General features: G+C 42.4%; 1 pseudogene; it reads right to left on the bottom strand.

The window, feature by feature from the left end:
* Window positions 1-4,301: 4,301 nt before the first annotated feature.
* On the bottom strand, window positions 4,302-5,281 carry LOC105812773 (annotated as a pseudogene).
* Between the last annotated feature and the right edge of the window lie 3,413 nt (window positions 5,282-8,694).

Below are 8,694 nucleotides of genomic sequence, written 5' to 3'. Positions count from 1 at the left end.
TCAATTCCATTAAACAGTCTGTATTTCCTGTTGCCCTATAAACTCCAAAAGAACCTTTGCCAGAGCAGCTTGGAAACATCCTTCCCATGTGCTTCCCACACTTCCCCCATTTCTTTTCTAGCATCTTAGTTCTTCTACCTACAGATTTAAGTTTTCTTGTTTATTCCGCCTTCCTACTCCCCTTTCTTCCTTTGTGTATATATTGCATCTCAAGCTCAGTTTGTTTGAAACTAAACTCATTATCTGCCCTTTTCCACCTCTGCACTAATTCCTCACACCCTTCCTTTTTAAATATAGGTCTTTTTGCTAATTTCTTTTCCATTTCCCTTGCTCCTAGCACTGAAGCAATTTTCGAGCCCCATCAATTCTTCCTTCGCAGTCTCTCCCCATTCCCTCCTTTATTCCCCTGGACATCTCCTAAGTCTGTGCTCTCTGCTTGTCTATTTTCCCTCCACTGCATCTGCCAGATCATCGCCATTTAATCTCTGCCGAATCTTGTTTCAATTATGCTATATCCCTGTTAAAAAAATAAAATAAAAGTATGGCTGGACAAGGTGGCTCATGCCTGTAATACTAGCACTTTGAGAGGCAGAGGCAGGAGGATTAATGGGGCCAAGAGTTCAAGACCAGCCTGAGCAAGAGCAAGACGCACCCCCGCCACCCCCATCTCTACAAAAAAATAGAAAAATTAGCTGGACATGGTGACACTCACCTGTAGTCCCAGCTACTCAGGAGGCTGAGACAGGAGGATTGCTTGAACCCGGGGGTTTGAGGTTGCAGTGAGCTGTGATGATGCCACTGCACCCTAGCCCAAGTGACAAAGCGAGACCCTGTCGAAAGAAAGAAAGAAAGAAAGAAGAAAGGAAAGAAAGAAAGAAAAAAAAGAAAAAAAAGAAAAGAAAAGGTATGTCTACCAAATCTAGCTCAGCCTGTTTAGTTTGGGGCAGGGTATGGGGCCTCATCTAATCCCCCAAGGAGTAAGGGAAGGGACAGGGTTCTTAGAGTCAGAAGCAGGATTTACATGCACATCGTCTGACTCCAAATCTATATCTAACCATGAGGCTGCAGTGCCTCCTTACTAAACTCCACTGAGATATGTTTATATATGTCCTTTGTACAATTGGATACACACATGCACACGCAAGCACACCTCTGAGCTGCTGGAAGGGCTACATAATGAATGTGCTTATGAAGAGCTCATATTAAATAAGGACCACTTCTTGATATGATATCCTCGTCTTTCCTCTCCTTTCCAAGTGTTGCTGACAATGCAAAATTTTGACAAGAAAAGGACAAATATGAAATGGCACCACCAGCTGACAAATAGCAGCCTGGGGCCTGGACTAAATTCACAAGGTAGTCGGGCCACAGAGGCTGCAGTTCTTCGGCAATTCCTGCAGTTGTACTGGCTCAGAGCGCAAGTGACCCAGTGAGACAGCAGTGGTGGTGGCGAGCCTGTGCTTGTGCCACCACCCACCTCAACTACAGGCAGTGCGGCTCAGGGAGTCTTCTTCCACTTGGGGAAAGGAAAGGGAAAAGTTCAGAGGACTTTATTTTGCAACTTGGGTACCAGCTCAGCCACAGTAAAATAAAGTACCAAGCAGATTCCTAAAGCCCCCAAGTCCAGGCCTTAGTTCCTACAAGGTATTTCTGGAACCCTCTGGCCCACCCTGGGCCAGGAGGAAACATGCTGCCCTGCAGGGAAAGACCCAGTCCTGGCAGGATTCACCACCTGCTGACTAAGGAGCCCTTGGGCTTTGAGTAAACATCAGAGGTAGACAGGCAATAGTCACCATGGGCTTTGGGTGAGACTGGGCTCGCTTCAGTTGTCACCTGGTGCTGGTGGCCATGAGGGAGTGTCCACGTCACTCTTCCCCCAACTCTAGCAGTCCAGCACAGAGAGTGAGGGACTTTGCCTAGTCATCCAGGGAATCCTCCCATATCTTCCTCAAGTCTACCAAGGAGGTACCACCAAGAGTCTAAAAGAGTCACAGCATTACTGGGCTTGGGAAAGGCCCAATGCTGATGCAGCAGCAGTGACCTAAGACTTAGATCACAACACTCAATTCTGTTTGAATATCTGGAAAGTCTTCTCAAGAAAGATGGGTCAAAACAAGTCCATACTACGAAGATTAAAATAAATGCCTGTTTGATACCCAAACATTGACAAACATCCACAAGCATCAAGAACACCCAGGAAAACATGACCTCACCAAACAAAGTAAGATACCAGTGACCAATCCTGGAGCAATGGAGATATGTGACCTTTCAGACAAAGAATTCAAAATAGCTGTCCTGAAGATACTCAGTGAACTTCAAGACAACACAGGGAAGGAATTCAGAAGCCTATCAGAGAATTTTAAGAAAGAGATTGAAATAAAAAAAAAAAAATCAGAAATTCTGGAGCTTAAGGACTCAATTGACAAACTAAGAAATGCATCAGAGTCTCTCAACAGCAGAATTGACCAAGCAGAAGAAAGAAGTAGTGAGCTTGAAGACAGGATAGTTGAAATTACACAGTCAGAAGAAAAAAAACAAGAAAATAGAATGAAGCACACCCACGGTTATTGCAGCACTATTCGGAATAGCCAGGGTTTAGAATCAACCTAAGTGTCCATTCATCAACAGATGAATGGATAAAGAAGTTGTGGTACATATACATGATGGAATATTATATAGCCACAAAAAGAATGAAATCTTGCCATTTGCAACAACATGGATGGAACTGGAGCATATTATATTAAGTGAAATAAGCCAAGCACAGAAAGACAAATGTCACAGGTTCTCACTCATTTGTGTGAGCTAAATATTAAAAACAATTGATCTCATGGAGACAGAAAATAGAATGATGATTACCAGAAGCTGGGAAAGGTACGAGGGATGGGGATAAAGTGGGAATGGTTAATGGGTGGAGATATATAGTTAGATAGTTGATAGAATGAGCAATATTTGATAGCACAACAAAGTGACTACAATCAACAATAAGTTAGGGTATACTTTTAAATAATTAAGAGAGGAGAATTGAAATGTTCCTAACACAAAGAAATGATAAATGCCTGAGATAATGAATACTCCAATTACCCTGATTTGAGCAATTCACACTGTATGCCTGTGTGAAAACATTGCATGCACCCTATAAAGAGAAACAACTATTATATACCCAATATTAATAATTAAAGATAAAGAACCCATTTTCTAAAGAACAAATATTAACATGATGACCATGAAGAGTTTTAAATGATTCAGTAAAAATGCCTGCAAAATTATCTTAAGTGTTAAACTCAAAATCCAAAAGTGTGTCACAGTGTGATCTCAACTTGGCAAGTATACACTCAGCTGTTTGTAGGGGGCTGTATAGAAGATCGAACGGGAGTGTGGCAGGATGTCCACAGTGACTGACTCTAGAGAGGGAATTTGGAAGGATTGTTTTCACATCCCTGCCCTTTCGTGTACTTCTAAAATGTTCTATAATGAGTAGGTTAACTCTTAAAATTATAAAAAGTAACATATTTTTTCTTTAGAGACCTTATTTGTTGCTTTTTGCTTGAAAAGTTAATACAGCCACATGATTTAAATATCAAAATGCTTTGACGGGGTAAACACTGGAAAGTCTCGTCTCTCCTCTGGTCTTCATCTCTTCCACCCCTCTATGAACAACTACTCATTTTTGTTTCCTCTGTATCCCTCCTGAGTTTCTTCATGCAGATATAAACAAATATGAATACGTGCTATTATTTTCTCCCCTTCCTTACACAAAATATGACATTACATGCACTGCTTTCTTTGTGCTTTGCTTTTTTCACTTAACGATTCATCCCAGTGATATTTCCATAAGAGTTCATGGATAAATCTCCCTCGTTTATTTTCACAGCTGCGTAATACTCCATTGTGTGGATGTTTCATTGTATTTGGATTGTTTCTTTTTTTTTTAATTATTTAAGACCTTTATTAACAGGTGCTTGCAGTTTGTTGACTTTTTTGAAAAAATCAAGTTGTAAACTTTTATTACAAATTAAAAATGAAGTTCTTAAAAATCTCAACTTGACCAGGTATGAAACAATTTAAAAACCTTTAAAGGCGTATTGAGAAAAACCAGGCTTTTTTAAAAAACACGTTTCTTATTACCAAAAAAGACATCTTTAGGTAAAAATAATAAAAACCTCATGCTGCATAGATAATGCAGATAGTTCTAGTTATCTGGTCAACGGGCAAAAAGCAAGCACTTAAGGTCTTCAGCTCCAATCTTTTGTTCATTTCTTCTTATTGCTGGAATTTCATATTCATTTCTTCTTGTTGGATGACTAAACCGGACGATGGTAGAGATGGTCAGCTGGCATTTGCTCAGCCCCGCCCTGCTCAGCCTCCGGAGCGGACGAATTCTCAGCTGGTGGATCAGCTGCTTTTGTCTCTTCGCCGTCTTGTGGTTTAGGGTTTTCTGGGCGTCTGCGTCGGTAATTGAAGTTATGGCGGTACCGACGTTGAGGCGGCTGCTGACCTTGGGTCTCATCTCCTTGATTCTCTTTATCCTCTTCATTGCCGTCCTCTCTGGGCTGTCTTTGGCGAGGAGGGCCCCTGCGGAATCGCGGTCTATAACCCCATACATACTCTGTCTCACTGGTGGTCTACCTGGTTCTCCTGCACCCTGGCTGTCAGCACTCTGCATCACTTCTCCCTGTACAGGAGGGTTGGAACACTGCGGTGGACGCCCACAGGGTCTCCGCATGTAGTAAGGTGGGAACCTTCACCTGCGGTGGGTAGCATTGTTGGGCCTGGCCTTCAGGAGCACGCTCCGATCCCTCTTTCTTTTCCCCACTCTCACTGTTCTGATGATTCTGCTGGTAATTGCGTGGAGGATTCCTGCGACGTGGATAGCGTCTGTAATGGTTCCAGTCTGCTGCATATTTACTGCCTTGAGCTGGATTCCAGCAGGGCCTGTACCATTTGCTGCCTCCCACCCTTTTCTCCTTCAACACCATCAAACTCCACGGTTTCTCCATCTCCTGCACTGCGAAGGTACTTCCTGGGGTTATTCTTCCTGGCAGTCTGGTGTGCAAATACATCTTCTTTGGTGTCATTCCTGTTGATGAAACCATATCCGTTTCTTACATTGAACCATTTTACTGTCCCCAAAACCTTCGTTGCGATGACCTTCTTGTCCCCGCCAATGTGAGGCTGCCCGGGCCACCGCTCCCTGCGCCGCTGCCCCTGGTGCCGGCCTTGGAGTCCGCAGCGCTGAGGGCGGGGCGGCGGGCGGCTGCTGGGTCTCGGCCTCGCTGCTCATGGTTACGGTGATGGCGACTGGGGCTGCGGCAGCAGCCGCTCCTCCTGATGTGTGATGGTAACTAGGCCGGCGGCGGCGGAGGGGCTTCACAGGGCTCTCTGGGGTCCGCTCTCCACTCCCGCTACTGATCGAACTTCGGATTGTTTCTTATTTTTTACTATTACCAAACTAGTGCTGCAACAAATAATTTGGTAGATACCTCATTAAGTTTGCAGGTATCTCTGTAGGATAAATATACAGAAAGGGGATTTCTAGGTCAAAGGCTAAATGATGCATTTTCCATTTTGATAAAGATTACCAAATTTCTCCTGCATAGTAGTTGCACTATTTTGTGCTCTCACCAGTAATGTTTGTGAGTGTCCCTTTTCCACATCCTTGCCAACATGTGTGTTGTCCAACTTTTGGATTTGATCTAATCATGTAAATTAAAAATAGTGTTTTAGCACAGTTTTAATTTATATTTTTCTTATTGGGTGGATAAATATCTTTTTACATATTTAAGGACAATTTGTATTTCTTTTTCTGTTTAGATCTTTTGTCCTATCTTCCTATTGGATCACTGATCCTTTCTTTCTCTTTTATTTAAAGTAGGGAGATTAGCCTTTTGTTCAGTTAATTGCAAATTCTATTTTTTTTCAGTTTATTTGTATCAGTGTGTGTATGTAGATACATCAAACGGTAGGTTTGAGGGTTTTTTTAGATAAAGTTAAAATTATCAATATCTAGTTTGAGTCATAGTTAGAAAGCCCTTCCCTACTTAAAGTTTATAAAGGAATTTCCACATTTTTTTTCTAGTACTTCCATGATTTTGGTTTTCACACTTAGATCCTTGGAGTCTTTTGTGCTCTGCAGTATGAAATATGAGAATCCAACCTTAAATTTCTTGGATGGCTATACCAGGGTCCTGGCACCATTTATTAATTTTTTTAAAAGTCACCATGGACAATACCTTGAAATGATGGCCAATGTTTTCTCCTCCGTCATATAAATATGTTAATATTACATATATTTATATTCATATATAAATATATGAAAAACTATTTTTCTAAGAAGTTTCAGTTAGAAAAAGAAATAGGGCATGACATAGGAGGCTGCCTAACTCTCAAATAACAAAGTTGGGATCGAAATAAGTTTAACACAAATAAGAGTGGCTAAAGCTATTAAAATCAGAGCAGTGGTTCTCAAACTTATCAAGAATCAGAAATACCTGGAGGGCTTGTTAAACCAGGTGAGCTCCATCCCCAACCTTCTGATGCAGTAGGTCCCGGGGTGGAATCCCAAAATTTGCATTGCTAGTGAGTTCCCAGGTGACCCTAATGGCCCTGATCCGGAGGTCACAATTTAGGACCCACCAAATTAGAGTAAAACTTAACTGAGTGTGGGAAGATTCAGATAAATGACTATTTAAATTTAAGTTGATTAAAGGTCAGCCGGGAATGTCTTATTTGACCCCTGTGGAAATGTTTCCAAAAGGTGTTAATCTTTTAATATTCCTGCCTAAGGAGACATAGTGCTCTAACTTTAATAGAGGCCTTCTGTGCTGAGTGAGGATCTTGCCCTGGGGAGATCCTTCTGACGTGAGTCTTTCACTGATGGAGACAGAACCCCAACGTGGGCTATTATCATTCAGATCCCAGGAGCTACCCGAGTTCATTTTAAATCCTTTACTCTTTTGTTGTTTTTGGTGTTAAATGACAGTTTTTTATTATTTTATTTTATTTTATTTTTATTTCAAAGTATTATGAGGCTACAAATATTTTGGTTACATGGATCACTTTTAAAATGCTCGAGTCATGGTTATGAGTGTGCCCATATGGTGTTCATTGTACCAGTTAGGTAGGTTTTCCCCCATTCCCCTTTCCCCCTGCCCCCTGCTTGATTTCGGTTAAGTCTGTAACTTCCCTCTGTGCACATGTGTGCTCACCCTTCACTCCTGATGTCAGTCTTAACTTTTCTCAAAAAAATACAGTGCTCGGATGGCATTTACATTCCAATGAGGAGGGAGCAGACAGAAAGTAAACCTACAAACCACAAATACATTCCAATCATGACACATGGCAGGTTTTTTCCCCGGGGTCCTCCCGGAAGGCATATCTGAGAGGTGGCGTTAGGCGGAGACCTGGCCCAGGCTCTGGTCTACTCTGAATCAGCTTCCACTCTGGTGCTGTGAGGAGCTGGGTCTGCGGAGGAGCAAGAAGGTCAGGGAGGGCAGAGAGGAGGCTCCGGCAAGAATATGGGGTAAAACGATGCTGTTGAGACCAGAGTGGAGGCAACAGAGAAGGACGTAAAATAGATTTGAGAGACATTTTGAAAGGAGCTGCTGCTGTATACATGTGGGTGGTGAGGGAAAAGAGAGAGCAAGAGAGAGAGATTAAAAAAAAAACAGGTCCATAGATGGCCACAGACAAAATAGAAAATGAGTTTTCGAAACAACAAGAACATAAAAAAAGTAAGTGGATTGTGTGCTTTGGGAAAAAAAAAAAAAAGACACTTCCTCTACACAAAGTTGGAAGATATGGTATGTCAAAACATGGCCCCCTACAAGATTTCCACTTCAAATCCCTGGAACCTGGAAATGTAACCTTATTTGGAAAAGTGCCCTTTGCAGATGTAACTAAGTTAAGGATCTTGAAATGAGATTATCCTGAACTATCTGGGTGGGCCCTAAATTCAATGACAAGTGTCTTTTTAAGAGACAGGCAGAGGGGAGACTTCCCACTGGCAGAAGAGGGGCAGGCAGAGTGCGGCCACTGAGGCAGGCTGGAGTGACGGTGGCCCCCAGGACAGCCGCTAGCAGCTGGAGAAGGCCAGGAAGGATTCTCCCCCAGACCCTCCAGAGGAAGCTGGGCCCTGCTGGCACCTTCATTCAGACTGTGAAAGAATAAATTTCTGTTGTTTTAAGTCACCCAGTTTGTGGTAATTTGTTGCTGTAGCCATGGGACACTAATATGGGAGAGATGGGGAAATGTTTCATGAATATTGTTTTACTTATTTATTCATTGGCTGTCTCCCTCCCCTCACTAACATGTACTGCATGACAACAAGGATTTCTGTTTGTGTCCCAGAGTCTAGAAAAGTCCAAGTGCATAGTAGGCAGTCTATAAATATTTGTAATATTTAATATAGTCGTATTAATATAAGTGATAGTGGAAAATGTGATTTGAGACATATTTGATAATGTGGGATATAAAGGATGAAATGAGTAGAGGACATTTATTCAAGGTGGGGGAACGGATCTTGATAAAGAGGCAGGACAAAAGCCCTGAGCAGGGACGGGCTGACCATGATTCTACCTGTTTGAAGGGTTCAAGGGGTGAAATGGCAGCCCTTGGAGCAAGCAGGATGGACGTTTTAGGGCAGAGACCATGAGCGCAGGTTAACCCAGCAGCCAGTGGGAGAGCTGAGGGGTTTTA

The sequence above is a fragment of the Propithecus coquereli genome, unplaced genomic scaffold, assembly GCF_000956105.1.
Source record: "Propithecus coquereli isolate 6110/MARCELLA unplaced genomic scaffold, Pcoq_1.0 Scaffold262, whole genome shotgun sequence".
NCBI lineage: Eukaryota > Metazoa > Chordata > Mammalia > Primates > Indriidae > Propithecus > Propithecus coquereli.
This window is presented reverse-complemented; position numbering and strand designations above follow the sequence as displayed.